The sequence below is a fragment of the Rhincodon typus genome, chromosome 26, assembly GCF_021869965.1.
Source record: "Rhincodon typus isolate 14 chromosome 26, sRhiTyp1.1, whole genome shotgun sequence".
Classification (NCBI taxonomy): Eukaryota; Metazoa; Chordata; class Chondrichthyes; order Orectolobiformes; family Rhincodontidae; genus Rhincodon; species Rhincodon typus.
This window is the reverse complement of record NC_063357.1, coordinates 22904967-22921741: the sequence shown is the minus strand read 5'-3', so window position 1 is coordinate 22921741 and position 16775 is coordinate 22904967.

Below are 16775 nucleotides of genomic sequence, written 5' to 3'. Positions count from 1 at the left end.
GCCCAGAACGTTGCCTGGGTCTTGCATTAATAGCTTGTCAATAATATCACTAAGCCATTGCCTCCTTCTTTGAATTCATCAAGAACAAGTGAGAATGTTATTATTTTGGAAGCTATAACCTTTACAGGGAGCTCTATTTGTTGGAAAAGAAGCAGTCAGTGAGAGTTTTGATCTGAACTAGTACGATTTCCGTTGGTGAGATAATAAGGAGCAAGCTACGAATTTACTTGTTGCTTCTTGACAAATTTTGCCATAAGTGATTAAGGAGGATTTTAAGTTGCCTGTAGTGTAGTTCCAAATCTGAGCAAAATTTCCATGTGTGTCCTTGTTGATGCAGCTGGGAGCTTAGAATGAAATAAAGTAAGCCTAGCTATTATCAGGATAGATTAGTGTAGCTTGAATAAACGTTCAAGAGAAAGTGCAGGAGTAATGGAAAAGCTTCTAAATTGGGTTTTGTTATTGTTTCACTTGTACCTAGTTTCAGCCGCTCTGAAATTTCAAACCTATACATATTAAAAGGATTTCCAATGAGACTTTCCTTGTATCTATTTATAATGGAAAAGATTGAAAGTCATTGCAGCATAGAGGTACAAGAGATAGAGTATCACCCAGAGGCTTGTCTGATATGTATCTTTAGGTTTAAGAAGGATTGGTGGATTTATCCAGTTTTGAATGACAGGAAGTCAGGGGTGTGATAGAGCTATCAAACTTTAATGTGTTCTTGGATTCCTTGAAACGTTGAATGAAATAGAGGACACAGACACACCGTTCTGAAGTCCACTATTAACTCCTCGCATTGCTTAGCATTACAGGGCACCTCTTTCTGAATATCCAGTAAAAGGTGGGACAGGAACTTGGAGCCCCTGGGATTCCTCTGTAACTTTGTCCTCAGCATCTACTGCCTCAAAATCATCATCATTGTTTCTGCTCTTCTTCCTTCCCATCATCATCTTTCATCACCTGCTTCTTTCCATTCCTGTCAATGTTCTAGAAGAAAGGAGGGCACTAGTTTCTCGAGTGGGCAACCACAGTGGGTTTGAAAGGAGGGTGGTGTATACTTCACACCAAGATACCAACAAGACTGTGAAACTGTGCGACCACTAACAGTACATTTCTGTATTTATTTCACCATTTCTCATCAAATATTGCCCTAGAAAATCTATGATTTGGTCCACATGTACAAGGGAGATGCCACAATAGTGGTATTATCACCGGACCAGTAATCCAGAGGCTCAACTAATGTTCTGATGATGTAGGTTCAATTCCTACAATAGCACAAGGTAGAATTTAAATTCTGAATTCTAATAAATCTGAAATTAAAAAAAAATCTCAGTAATGGTGACCGTGATGACTCTTATAATTGTTGAAACAAAATCATCTGATTCACTAATGTTCTTTAAGGAAGAAAATGTGAATGCCTTACCTGGACTGGCCTACATGGGCCCCTCTGACTGACACCAGCCTCCCCTTGAGTGGACTGAGAAATGGCCCTCCACTCACTTTCCAACGTGATTATTTGGTTGAATAAACATGCAATGTGTTTGCCATGCAGACAGCTGGCACACACTTTAGATGTTAGATTGACATCTTGGTATACCTTACAGTGAGATGTCCCCCTCCACAGCCAGGTCTCTACTGACAAGATTGACAAGTTGTCTGTCTTTGTATCTGTGCAAAAGGGTACATCAGTAAGGCAGTACTGGTAGCTTTTAGGCTCTAGCTGAAAATCCAACATGTTATCAGGCATGGCATGACATGGCAAGGCAAGGCTGGATGCTGTGTACATGCAAGTAGATGCTAAGTGCACCAGTACTAACAGAGCAAGCAAGCAGTGCTGAGATACACTGTGGTTCAATTTGTGAACTGGAAGCCTGTCCTATGCACAAACAGTTCTTGCAGCAGCATTTCAATGTGGTTGCCAGTGTGCCCACCAATGCAGGTCTATACTTCCTAGGTGCCAGTACAAGTAATTCAATGAGATGTAATGAGGATCATGAGGAGTGGATAAATGTCAGATGCCAACGTCTGTGGATGAGTGGCTTCATATAACTGGTGCCCATGGATCATGACCTGAGATAGTGTCTGGTGCTGAGCAACATGGAAGCTGTTTCCGGTGAGTTGGCGTTGCCAAGTTCTGACATCCATCTTGAGAATTCTCAACATTTAGCTTGTTTGACATTATTGGTAATCCAGGAAGCTAAAAATTAATGAGGGAAGCTCAGTCATTATTAAGAAGTTTAAGAAGCTATAATCCCCCTTTAATGGCAACTCACTACTACCTAGTGAGAAAATTATCTTGCTGCTAGCACACGCATAAAGGACGTAATGAGTTACTCCTGATTGGTCTTGCCAGTCTTCCCAAGTGATTCTACTACAAATCTGGCCATAGCCCATGTGGTTCAGGTCCCAGTAAGATTCCCCTCCAGGTCCTTCTTTTGTCAATCTTGTTTCACTTTCCTCAAACTAATGAGGTGTAACAACATGAACCCTGTAAACTCCAGTGGGGTCAACACTGGGAATTATTTGAGTCTTCAACTCTGGATACACTGGGCGGTTCTTATTATTTTCTCCTGGGCATTAAGATTAAAAATCATCTGAGTGGAGCTCAGAAAAGAATGTTTTTACTGGGGAAGATTTTATGCCGGGAACAGGAAAATCAGTCTTGTTCCATTTCACATTAATGTCCAATTACATGTTGGAATTGGCAGATAGCTGGAGAAAGGAAATAGCTAAGCTAGCTCTCTCACCACAAAGTAGATTTTGATATAATGGCAGGTACCTATGGAAGAAACAAATGATACCAATCAGAAACTTTTGTACAGATATAATCAATATGCATGTTTTAAAAAACAGGACTATACTAAATGGAATTATGTGGTTAAAGAAAATCATACTGTGAACAATGAAGAACTTCTGCTGTGCTCCAAAGTACTCATGTTTCACTGCATTGTGCCACTTCAATAAATTAAACACTATTTGATCCCTGTTGCATCATATCTGCATTGCTACTACAATTTGAGTCACGGTATATTTGACAGCACATTTTGCCCTGATTAAGATTTGTCACAGCATGAGATTAGACCTTGCTGTTGATAAGTCACCAGCCTCTCTTACATCCTTTCTAGTTTTTATTTCCATTCAAACTCAACGCACAGCTTGAATTTTGAATCTTGTCATGCACGATTGTCGTATGTTGATGGTAAAAACACATGGTAAGTTGGTAGTCTTTTCCCCAGGATGAGAGATTTCGAAACTAGAGGGCATATTTTTAAGGTGAAAGTAGAGATATTTAAAAAAGACATGAGGGGCAAATTTTTTACACAGAGGGTGCTTTGCATGTGGAATAAACTTTCTGAGGAAATGGTGGATGTGAGCACAGTTACAAAGTTTAAAAGACACTTAGATAAGAACATGAACAGGAAAGGTTTGGATGGATATGGGCCAGGAGCAGGCAGGTGGGACTAGATTAGTTTGGGATTATGTTTGGTTTGGACTGGTTGGACCGAAGGGTCGGTTTCTGCCCTGTATGACTCTGTGACTATAAGTGTGGCTAGCTTTGGAATTTGTTTAGAAATGTTTCCCTTTGTCAACAGCAAAATCAATTCCAATAGACTAGATGCTGTACGAGATGTCCAAAAAGTTCCTCCTCCACGAGGTCCTGTTTTCTCAACTCACATTTGGCCACAGCTGCAGGGGAGGAGAAAGAAAACACCTCAAAGATACTCTCGAGCAGTCCTTGAAATGTGGCATGAGAAGTGCTTGCCAGAAGTGCTCACCAATCACTCAGAATGGTGACAACTTGTCCATAAAGTTCCATCAAACTTTCTGTCATGATGTCTTATGAGTGGTGACAAAGGAAAGGAAGCAAATCCTGTATTTTGGATCCCACTACCTTATGTGCTCAAAGATCTGTGAGTCAAGAACTTTCCTACAAAGTCACTTGGATATCTATGATAGTGAAACACAACCCTGACTTGACGTCATCCTTGAATGGAGGGACAGTTAACAATGACAATTAATGAAATATTCAGAAATAACATTTCATTGAGTTCCTCCATGAACAGATGAAAATAAAAGTGATACTTTATCAATTTATCTAAACATTTCATGACAAGTTTTGTATTTTATCATGTTTTAATTGTAGTGAAATGGATTATTAGTTTTTGACATCCATTACCTAGGACCTTTCACGAACTAAAATGGTTTTAGACAAGGAAACTCAATGACTTAAGATGGCTGCAAGTGACCACCATAGGTTGGCTGGTACATGAAACCATCAATAAACAAAACCCTGCCTTCCACAGCTTCCTACACTTAGACTCATAGAGTCATACAGTGCTGAAACAGAGCCTTCTGTCCAACCAGTCCATGCCAAACATAATCCCAAATTAATCTGGTCCCACCTGCCTGTTCCTGGCCCATATCCATTCAAACCTTTCCTGTTCATGTTCTTTTCTAAGTGTCTTTTAATTTTTGTAACTGTGCTCACATCCACCATTCCTTCAGAAAGTTCATTTCACATGCAACATGATAACATGTTATCAAAATGATTGAAACCAGTCACTTAGATCCATAGCTCTTATTTGCTATCCTTTTCTGGAAGTTGTTTCTGTTGGGATGAAAGTCACCAGCAAGCTATCCAATGAATAAACCCAATGAAGCCACATACAGGAATACTCAAGTGAAATGTATTTCAGGTAACAGCTTTTAGATTGAGAGAAAAAAATGGAGAAGTGTCAGCAGAACTAGAGGGCTTGCTACCTCTCCTTTTGTTTCTCTCAGCCTCTTAAGAAAAAAATGCTCAGTGATAAAACAATTTGGGGAATCTGTTCAGTGAGAACTGAAGAACATCTACAATTTTTGCTGCTGCTGTGGATACAAGATATCAGTTAAACAATCATCTTAGTTTAAAACCTGACACCTCGAGGATTCTAAGGGCTTTTGTAAACGGTCTATTCTCGATTTTAATTTTAGTTAACACTTTCCCTTTTTAAATTTCATTCTAATATTTGTTTGTGTGTTTGATATTGTGTTCTATTATTTTTCTCAGGGGTAGCAAGTATTAAAATTCCTCGTTCTTTCACTCAAGAAAACCTTGTAATTGTCTTCTTAATTTTTACTCACGCCATGTTTTAATTGAAGTGTGATATAACTGTGTGATTTGATGCAGCCAACCTGGGTTTAAAAGTAATGAGCTGATTCATCCCTCCTGACGTGGTCATAACAATCAGCTCTCTTTGTCGTTTAGAATAGGATACAATTCAAAAAGCTAGTCATTAAGAATTTTGAAAAATACCTACTGAAACAGGGAAACAGTCACTAATTCTTAATTACATATTGCTTGCTTCTTCTATCTTGCCACCTTTGATGGATTAAACATGGTGTTAGCATTACAATCTGAAGCTTATCAGTGAGATGTGTTTGTGTTTGGATTTTCCTTCCAAGTAATTAACTACTTAGCCGACCTAAGCATGAACTGTTCTCTTCTGAGCATTCATATTCTGTGCTAATGACTGCAAAACAACATGGTAGAGTTGCAGGAAATCAACAGTGCAATCTCCTACCGGTTAAATTAGACGGGGTTGTTATAATGAATATTGTATTTGCTCAAGGTAATAATGTTTGAATGCTTCTATGAGCACAGCATTTGGCAACGAAAACATGGACTTAGCCTATAAATAAGGTGAACTTTTAATTTCAGCTTAACTCCCCAGGGCGCACAGGATGCTCCCACTGGAAACTGAATTGACACTAATGCCTGTACTTCACATACATAATGATTGGTACCAAAGAGTGAGATTTCGATTTGCACAAACATCACAGACCTCAGCCTATTTATATTATTTTATCCCAAGTTTCATACCAGTAAATCCTGCCACTCACTTTTAAGGATTACAAACAAATAGGGAGGTAAATCAGATGAAGTAAACTGAAATACATTGCTGCAACCCCCAGTGACTGTCTCCGGTTGAACCGGACTGTTTTGACCTTCTGTCCTATGTGAACCTAGCTGAGGTACCTCTCGACAATAGAGACTGCCAGCTGCGACTTCCATCACATTATTCACTTTCAACCTTGCCTTAGTCTAACTGTTGATGGAAAACTCAATCATGGTTTTGGCACCTCCAGAATTCCACCATTTCCTGGCTGGAAATCTGAAATTAAAACAGAAAATGCTGGGCAAATTTGACAGCATCTGTGGGGGGTGAGTAATCATGTTGATGTTTTTTGAGTTCTCTCTCAAGAATGTAAAACTAAAGTGGAGAGATGGCACCTCCAAGCTGAAGTGCCCTTTTACAACCCATTGCTCAGCTCATGCTGGACAGCCTCCGATTGACAGTCCAATTGCAAGAGCCTAGCCACCTCCCTGAAATAGACAGCAAGCCTGTCTCAATGACAATTGAGGGCTCTTTCCCTTGACTATCCCAGGGCAGTATCTGTTTCCCACTAGAGGTAACCTGCCTTTTGTTTCCTTTCCCTGAAGGAAAGCCCAGCCCTCAGTGTTTGTTGCAACCTGGTCTTGTCCGGGAACTGAGTGCCTGTTTCTGAGCACACTTTGTCCTTGCTGCAGCATTGCAATGATCTTTGTTAGTGCAGCCAGAGGTGAAGCACTAAAATGCAGAACTGCCCTGCAAGTGGATCGGAAAAGTGCCATGAGGGTTCATTGAGGCTGGCACATATTGGATACCAATGTCTGTCGACATGTGCTCATGTGGCCCATGGAATATGCCTGAGATGTTAATGTCTTGTATCTGACATGGAGATTCTTTGGAGCAAGCAGCAAGTTGAACCTGATAAGAACCCACTCTAGTTTCCATGTTGAGTTTTCCTGACAGCAGGTTTGTATGGCAAGTTTGGTAAGATTGCAATCAATGGCAGTTTGGGATGTTAACAAGGCACTTAACTAGCTATTAATGACCTTTTAGTTTTGTCAGAATATTTAGAATCATAGAATCCCTACAGTGTGAAAGCAGGCCATTTGGCCCATCGAGTTTAAACCGACCTTCTGAACAGCATCCCAACCAAACCCACCCGCCTACCCTATCCCAGCTTTTCCCATGGCTAATCCACCTAACCTATACACCCCTTATCCTTCTAAATTCTAGAGCAGACAGGTCTAATTTGTATAATATCTCTACATAACTTAATCCATGAAGCCCATGTATCAATTTTGTAAACCCACATTGTACTCCCTCCAAGGCCAATAAATCCTTTCTAAGATGTGGTTTAAAAAACCTTGAGGCTGAATTTTCCAGCCTTCTAAGATTGGGACTGAAAGTGGTCAAGGGCCAGTTAACTGACCTAGTTCTTGGTGCCTGCCACTTTTTTTTGTAGCCAAGTCAATTTCAGAGACAATCAGGCTGAGTTAAAGAAGGCTGACTGGAAATTTCCAGTTGGTCTCCAGTTTCCTGACATGACAGAAGCAGTTTAACATCCTGGAGATAGGCCATGGGCCTGTGCTTGTAACCAGATGGGCTTACAGCCCCTCATTATCTGCCTAGTTACAGGCACAGGCAAAGCTCTCTGTGTAGAAGGATTCCCAACCCCAATGTTTAAGTTAGTGGATGGCTTCTAATCAAGAGGGTTGCTTTCTTATAGATGAGGTTCAGTTTTTTTGGGCGTTGTTGGAGCTTCACTCATCTGAGCAATCAGAAGTAGTCTATTATATTCCTTTCATGTATGTTATAGGCAGGGTTTAAGGTGTCAGGAATTGAGTTCCTTACTGCAGGAATTCCAAATGCTGAGGTGCTTTTGTAGCCAGATGGTTTATGTGGCTGGTCTAGATAGAATTCTAGTCGTTGGATGCTGATGCAGGAGGATTTGATGATAGCAGTACAATTCAATGTAATGAGAGATGCTTAGATCTCTCTTATTGAAATTGGCCATTGCTCAACTCTTGTGGTATTGCATTAAAATCCTGGTAACAGATTTATGAAACTGTGCAGACAAATAATTGATGTAAAAAATATTCTCACTGTATTTTAGAACAGAGGATCTTTGTACATCATGCATGGAAAGTAACCATGTTTTAGTGATGTTACTCATTGTTCAAATCTTAGTAACTCATTATTATTTGATTTATATATGTCATCTATTCAGTAAAAGTACTTCCTGATCACTGGCTGATTCACTTTTATATGTTGTGAGAAGACTTGATTGGTGGTTATTATAGTCATCTGTTTACAATAGAAATTATCCTTGTCCTGCTGATCTTTTAGATGATTTTGTTCATCTGATTCTGCAGGATAACCTAATAACAACAATTTGGATTTATATGCTGCCTTTATAATACAAGTAAGACTTCCAAAATTCAACACCCTCAGGACTGTGCCAGATTTTGGATTTTGGCCAATAAAATCAGGTAGGCAATTCAAGGCCAGATTCGGTGAAAAGGAGGTGCAAGACTGGGTTAGATGAGGTTAAAGGTCATTCAGGCCAATTCAGAATGCGTGAAATAGACCCAAGGGCCTCATTCTGTAAACAAGCTGTAAAGCCTCAGAGGAGTGTTGGGCTGGAGGAGGTTACAGATTTGAGGTGCACCAAAAACCCTAGGAGGACTTAGAAACAAAGAAGGCAATTTTATTGAATCACAGATATTAACAGAAAAGACAGGGCAGATAAAAATAAACAATTTCCACTGTTTGGGATTAGGGTCAGGCCATGCAGGAGAGATGTTAGGAAACACTTCTACACACATGGAATACAGGGAGAACTAACAATTTGGATACAGAACTGGCTCAAAGATAGAAGACAGAGGGTGGTAGTGGTGGAGGGTTGTTTTTCAGACCGGAAGCCTGTGACCAGCGGTGTGCCACAGGGATCGGTGCTGTGTCCACTTTCCAGATGATACCAATATTGGTGATGTAGTGGACAGCCAAGAAGGTTACCTCAGGGTACAACGGGATCTTGATCAGATGGGCCAATGGGCCAAGGAGTGGCAGATGGAGTTTAAAGTAGATAAATATGAGGTGCTGCATTTTGGAAAGACAAATCACAGCATGGCTTATACACTTAGTGGTAAGGACCTGGGGAGTGTTGCTGAACAAACAGACCTTAGACTGCAGGTTCATTGTTCCTGGTCAGCGTGGACAAGTTGGACCGTAGGGTCTGTTTCCATGCTGTACATCTCTATGACTCTATGAGAAAGGGCAGTAGAAATGTGGAACTCTCTTTCACAGATGGCAGTGGATGCTGGATCAGTTGTGAATTTTACATCTGAGAGAGATGAAATTTTGTTCAGCAAAGGTATTAAGAGAAATGGGCCAAAGGCAGCTAAATGGAGTTAGGACGCACATCAGTCATAATCTCATTGAATGGTGGAATAAACTCCAGGAACTGAATGGCCTGCTCATGTTCCTACGTTCCTTTGTAAACTTTGCTGGTACATGTGTACGGTAGTCTTAAATGGACAAAATAGACACTACAGCTGAGAACTTGTGCAATTAGCACAACTCCAAAAAATGACATTTTCTAAAGTGTGCATCTTCACAACAGGAAAAGCAACAAATAAAAAAAAACCTAACTGCACTCTAGCAATGAATGTCATGATGTTGTGAATCACTGGTTGGGTAAATAGCACTGTAGGTATAAAAAGCAATTTTAAATACATTAAAGAACTGCCTTCTATTTGTGTGCAATGGAATAATGGAATAAAGAATTGAGCAATGGTTAGTTAATGTTTATGTACAGGTGTCGGATAGACAAGGATAGTTTGTCTGAGATTGTTAAAATGCTTTATTTATTGCATAATTCTGTGTTGATGAATAGAAAGTCATGTTTAGAAACTTACTCAGACACAAGTGTTAGCAATGTTAAAATAGTTCAAAGAGAACATGAGTCTGTATTGTTTAAGTAGTCACTTGATTTTTAGGAAGTTAAATCCACAAATTTTAATTTTCACATCACAGAATAAATCACTTGTATCTCAATCTACAACATGAAGTACTTAATTAGTGTAAGGGACAAGTCAACAGTCTGATGGAATGCACTTCACTTGCCTGAATGAACGCAACTCCAGTAAGACTGAAGAAGCTTGACACTATCCAAGGGAAAGCAATCTGCTTGATTGACACCACATTCACCATCTTCCACGTTCATTCCTTGCGACACTGATGCAATGTGCCAGCAGTGTGAATCATTTAAAAGATATGCTACAGCAATTCTCCAAGGCTATTTCAACCAACTTTAATACCTGTGAGCTCTACCACTTGGAAAGGATAAAGGCAACAGATACATAGGAACATTACCACTTGCAATTCCTTTCCAAGTCACACACCATTCCTTCACTGTCTCTGGACTGAATTCTGGAACTCCTTCCTAACAAAGCTATCCATGACTTACATCCAATGGATGGCAATGATTTAAGAAAGCAGCTCACCACCACCCTCTCAAGGGCAAAAAAGCATGGGCAATAAATGTTGGCTGTTGGCCTACTCAGTGATGCCCCCATCCTGGGGAAAAAAACCCAAGATAAAATGTTCACTCACTCGTAAGATACTTGTGATTATTTTTCATTTCCTTTTAAATTGAACCTTGTCCAGTTGACCTGGCTTCCAAATTTATCTGCAGATTGCTAATATGAAAACAAAATGTCAAATGCACACTCATATGGAATAAGTATAACATTCACAGAATTTCATTTCTTTAAAATAAAACTGCAAGCCACCATTTAGAGAAAGAACTGCAGCTTGTTATGTTTCATGTTCAAGGTCATGGAATTGATAGAGAGAATCTGGCAGTCACTCTCAAATGTCAAAAGCCTCGACAAATATTTTCAGTATAAGCCTGCAAAGCACAGTTGCGCCACAAATATGTAGCACTTAGAAAAATGATTTGTTTACCAGCTTAAATCAGTCCAATTACAATACCTTGAGAAATCAGAGATGACTTGGTAAAGGAAAAGTTGTTGATGCCTTTTACATTTTCCACTGCAGAAACGGTTTGGGCAACCTACATATCATCTAACTGCCAAAGAAAGATTGTTCAAACAAAATTTAATGAAGACTGCGATAAATTGTATTCACTTGGACTGAATTACTTTGCAACATCGATCTTCTTGGAAAGTGTTCAAAGAAACAAAGTCTGTGCTGTCAAAGAAATGCCCAAGGCAACTGACCCTTAGCTTCTTTGCTGATAGTTGTTGTTGGTTTGATTGGATTACACCCAGTATCTGCGTAAGAAGGTCACAGATTGAATCACTGCCTTGAAAAGCAATTTTCATTCTGGGCAGAGGTACCAATTCCACCAACTCCCCCACACCCTACACCCTCTGTGTGAGTGAGGCTAGGGTGGGAAGTTCATCCTTGCTTATCCCATATAATCGTCCAATGGCTGGCAAGCTGTTAATTAGCTTCAGGTAGGCCTTCCATTCCCAATAGCACATCACTGCCGACCAGTCAAATGGATGTCAATTCTCTTGTCCCAGCATTGCCACTGGGAGACGTGGACACTGCTGGTACTGTAACAGCACCAGAGGAAATGGTGTGATGGAGCCCAGACTTTGAGGTGAGTCAGGGGTCTCATTGCAACTAGGTTGACAGACCAGGATGAAGGTTGTGTGGGTTCAATGTATACAACGAAGGTTGGAGGGCGCTGTAGGTAGGAGGAATACTTTGACAGTTGTGCTGTTAGGGGTCCTGTATAGAAATGACTCATTCCTGCCTGCAGTCTACCAGCCAATCCAGTGAAATCTGGTGGGTTAGAGACATGGAGATGGTTTACCTGCCAAATGTAATATTGCAGCAGTAGCGGGAGGTAGCTCTTAATTGGCCTTACTCGTCATTGGTAAAACTGCAGAGGGGTTAAGAGCAAATAGATTGGTTCTGGGAACGATATCTCTGGCATGGCACCTAATTTTATCCCTCACTCAGCCCCAGGGACTGGCACAAGTTTCAGCCAGAGCACTTAAATCCAGACTGATGCCTCAGAATGATATTGTTTGTTAGACCAGCTTTTAGATTAGACAATAGACTAGGACATTATTTGCCACTCCCAAACTGATCCTTTAGATCCCACAGTACACTTCAGGATGAAGAGTCTTAGTTAATGTTCCTCCCTGAGCCAATACCAATAACACATGACTAAGTGAATATGCACTTTCGTTTTTCATGGGGCCTTTCTATCTGCAAATTGGTCCATTTAAAAAGCAGTCATACTTGGAAAAGTAAGTAATTGGATCTAAAGTTCACTGAGACATTTGGAAATACGAAATATTAATGTAAAGTCATTCTTTCTGAACAAGATGCAAAATTCTGAAAATAATTCACAAACAGGAACTTGGCAAGGGGAATAGAAAACATCTTTGCCCAAGACGCATTATAAGGAGTAACATAGCTAGACGCCTATAATATGTTGGCAATCTTCAAGAAGTGACTTCTTAGGAATTGTGTGAACATTTTTGCGCACAAGTAGATGAATGTCTTGGGGAGATGCGAGTGAATGGTAAGTGATGTATTGAATAGATTTGCTTAGTGAGATAATAATGTGAAAAAAAAAACTTAAACACAAGGGAGCTGGATTGCACATTAAGCGCTGCACCTTGACTTTAATGCAGGTACACTTTTGTGATTATAAATATCAGAAAATATGATTGAAAAATGTCAGCCCATGTTGCAACAAAAAACAACTGATTAACTGTTAGTCTATTGAGCAAGAGGCAACCTCTCTCCAGAGTTGACAGTTACTTAACAGGAAACCAATGACAGTCAAACTCTCATGTGTGCCTTTGCCTGCAATAACATTTGTTCCCAAATGAATTGAAATTATTGATGGATGTTGAGGAGGATGAACTTCAGCTACAATAATCTCTTGACGACATCAAAGTAAGAATTGTTTATGAATACACTGATTCACTATCATTCAAGTATGGCATCAGGCATAATCTGAAATGTGTAGAGTTGCCAGTCAAACAAAAGATCTGCATTTCTACTGTGTCATGACACATTGTCAGGAGTTTTCAAACTGCTTTTTGACCAATGAATTACTTTACTGTGGAACTACAATTGCGGGGAAGTACAAAGGCTGAATTGCAATTAGCAATTAACAATAAGTATCAGAATAAGATTGATGAACTTAGAGAATGGGTCAGTACTTGGAAATACAATGTTGTGGCCATTACAGAAACTTGGGTAACTCAGGGACAGGAATGGTTGTTGGAAGTTCCGGGATTTAGATGCTTTTAAAAGAAATAGGGAGGGTGGAAAAAGAGGCGGGGGAGTGGCATTGCTAGTCAGGGCCAGTATAGCAGCTACCGAAAGGCAGTTCGAAAATGATATGTCTACAGAGTCAGTTTGGGTTGAGGTCAGGAACAAGAAAGGAGCAGTCACGTTGTTGGGGTTTTTTTACAGACCCCCTAATAGTTGCAGAGAGGTGGAGGAGCGGTTTGGGAGGCAGATACTGGAAAGGTGCAGAAGTCACAGGGTTGTAGTCATGGGTGACTTCAACTTTCCAAATATTGATTGGAAACATTTTAGTTGTAATAGTTTAGATGGAACGGATTTTGTCCAGTGTGTTCAGGAAGGATTCCTGACACAGTACGTAGATAGACGAACACGAGGAGAGGCCACTTTGGATTTGGTACTTGGCAATGAACCACGCCAAGTGTTAGACCTGTTGGTAGGAGAGCATTTTGGTGGTAGCGATCATAACTCTGTTACTTTTACAATAGTCATGGAAAAGGATAGGTCCATACAGCAGGGTAATGTTTATAATTGGGGGAAGGGTAATTACAATTCTGTTAGGCAAGAACTGGGTAACATAAAATGGGAACAGATGCTGTCAGGGAAGAGCACTATTGAAATGTGGAGATTGTATAAGGAATGCATACTGTGTGTGCTCAATATGTTTGTCCCTAGCAGGCAGGGAAGATGCCATCGAGTGAGGGAGCCTTGGTTCTCCAGAGAGTTCGAATGACTGGTTAAGAGAAAGAAGGATGCTTATGTAAAGTTTAGGAAACAAGGAACGGAAAAGGCTCTAGAGGGATACAAGTTATCCAGGAAGGAGCTGAAGAAAGGGCTTAGGAGAGCGAGAAGGGGGCATGAGAAAACCTTGGCAGATAGGATCAAGGAAAACTCCAAGGCTTTTTACACATATGTGAGGGATAAGAGAATGACCAGAGAAAGGGTAGGGCCGATTAAGGATTGTAAAGGGAATTTGTACACGGAGCCTAAAGAGATAGGAGAGGTCCTTAATGAATACTTTTCTTCGGTATTCACAACTGAGAGGGACCTAGTTGTAGAGGAGGACAGTGTGAAACAGGTGGTAGGCTAAAGGAAGTGGATGTTAGTTAGGAAGATGTACTAGGAATTTTGAGGAACTTGAAGATAGATAAGTCCCCCAGGCCTGATGGGATTTATCCAAGGATTCTATGGGAAGCGAGAGAAGAGATCGCAGGGCCTTTGGCGATGATCTTTTCGTCCTCACTGTCATGGGTATAGTGCCGGACGATTGGAGAGAGGCAAACATCATTCCCTTATTCAAAAAAGGGAATAGGAATAACCCCGGAAATTACAGGCCAGTTAGTCTTACGTCAGTGGTGGGCAAATTATTGGAAAGGGCTCTGAGAGATAGGATTTATGTTCACTTGGATAGGCACAGTTTGATTCGTGATAGTCAGCATGGATTTGTGAGGGGTAGATCATGCCTCACAAACCTTACTGAATTCTTTGAAGAGGTGACCAAACACGTGGATGAAGGTAGAGCAGTGGATGTGGTATACATGGATTTAAGTAAGGTGTTTGATAAGGTTCCCAATGGTAGGCTCACGCAGAAGGTAAGGAGGCATGGGATAGGGGGAAATGTGGCAGATTAGATTCAGAATTGGCTGACCCTTAGAAGACAAAAGGGTGGTAGTGGACGGAAAATATTCAACATGGTGCTCAGTAACGAGTGGTGTACCACAAGGATCTGTTCTGGGTCCTTTTCTATTTGTGATTTTTGTAAATGATTTGTATGTAGGAGTGGAAGGGTGGATTAGTAAGTTCGCGGATGATACGAAGGTGGACAGTGTGGAGGGCTGTTCTAGGTTACAAAGGGACATTGATAGGATGCAGAGCTGGGCTGAGAAGTGGCAGATGGAGTTTAACCCTGAAAAATGTGAGGTAATTCATTTTGGAAGAACAAATTTGAAAGAATACAGGGTTAATGGAAAGATTCTTGGCAGTGTGGAGGAGCAGAGGGATCTTGGGGTTCATGTCCACAGCTCCCTGAAAGCTGCCACCCAGGTGGATAGAGTTGTTAAGAAGGCGTATGGTGTGTTAGCTTTCATTAATAGAGGGATTGAGTTCAAGAGCCGTGAAGTTATGCTCCAGCTACAAAAAAGCCTGGTTCGGCCACATCTGGAGTATTGTGTCCAGTTCTGGTCGCCTCATTACAGGAAAGATGTGGAAGCTTTGGAAAAGGTGCAGAGGAGATTTACCAGGATGTTGCCTGGAATGGAGGGAAGGTCTTATGAGGAAAGGTTGAGAGAGCTCGGGCTTTTCTCTTTAGAACGACGAAGGATGAGAGGTGACATGCTATAGGTGTACAAAATGATCAGAGGTATAGATAGAGTAGACAGCCAGAGACTTTTTCCTAGGGTCGAGGTAGCTATTACAAGGGGACAAAGTTTTAAAGTGAGTGGAGGTGGATGTAGGGGAGACGTCAGACGTAGGTTCTTTACTCAGAGAGTAATCGCGGCGTGGAATGCATTGCCGGAGCGGGTAGTGGAGTCGGCCTCATTAGGGGCATTTAAGCGGCTATTAGATAGGCATACGGATGATAGTATAAGGTAGGGATGGAGGTTAGATAGACCTTAGGATTAGGGTAAAAGTTCGGCACAACATTGTGGGCTGAAGGGCCTGTACTGTACTGTTCTATGTTCAAAGACCAAATAGCAGCAAATGTGATAATAGCCTGGATGGTTTGTAGTGGGTGACGCTGATTAAGGGATACAGAGGCATCAGAAAGCACCCCGCTTTGCAATTAAGTTATTAACATTCAGATAAAAATAATTTATGCTAACAGCTTTGAAAGTCTCATTAAGATATATACCAAGGGCAGTTACTGAAGAGCTGCTTCATAGTCATTGTTTATTTGAGCATTTCATGTCCCATGCCTGAAGAACCTTAACATGTTGCCTACATATTAGATAAGGCAAATTATTAGTCAGACTGAGCAACTTCCTGGAAGCTTGCATTGCAATGATGGAATAAATACAACCTGATGCCATCTTGCTGCATAAAGGATCAGAGATGTTTCTTCTTTTAAGTGAATTTTTAAGTCATGCATGAGTTTTTCTTGATCCTAAGATCTCTGCTGAGTCACTGCCATTCGTCAGCATAGCTCTTCATACTCAAAAGAGTGGCTCATACATGCTTTCTGCATTAATGCTGGTTTTCTGAAGGAGTAGATATAGCCAAAATATTTAAAGAAACAGTAGAATAAAGTCACTTTTTACAGACTTTAATAATGATTTAATAAAGAACTCTCAATGAGACCTGATCTGTTTTATGGCATCACAAAATAATACATTAAGAAATGAAAACACTCCATGATTGTAATTTCTTGTACACACCATGCCTGGTACGCATGAATAATGATGTAAAGGCTTCCAATTTAAATTTTCATAAATTAAAGGAAAAATAAAACATAAATTGTGTAGAGGTTTTTCTGATGAAGGGTCGAGGCCCGAAACGTCAGCCTCTCTGCTCCTATGATGCTGCTTGGCCTGCTGTGTTCATCCAGCCCTGCACCTTGTTGTCTCGGATTCTCCAGCATCTGCAGTTCCTACTATCTCT